This window comes from Oncorhynchus clarkii, chromosome 3, assembly GCF_045791955.1.
Source record: "Oncorhynchus clarkii lewisi isolate Uvic-CL-2024 chromosome 3, UVic_Ocla_1.0, whole genome shotgun sequence".
Taxonomy (NCBI): domain Eukaryota; kingdom Metazoa; phylum Chordata; class Actinopteri; order Salmoniformes; family Salmonidae; genus Oncorhynchus; species Oncorhynchus clarkii.
The window spans coordinates 14,788,243-14,788,533 of NC_092149.1; positions in this window are offsets into that span (position 1 = coordinate 14,788,243).

The following is a 291-nucleotide window of genomic DNA, read 5'->3' on the forward strand; positions in this document are numbered from 1 at the left end:
CCATTCTTTTGACATTTAATATTGTGCCAATCCCTAGAAACAGTGCAATCATGTTGATCAGTGACATGATAGCCAGAATTTCAGGACTTTTGATGTCAATCTATCAACTCACTGAACTGTCCCTGTAATATGATTGATTGTCCATTGCTGTCTCTCAGTTCAGATTTTTATTTAAATAAATGCCTTAAACAATGTTCAGTTTGCGTAGTCTTCTGGGTTTGATGCAATTTTTACATTGATTAAGTAGAAGTGCAACATGTCATGTCTATAACTCAAGACAAACAATACTTA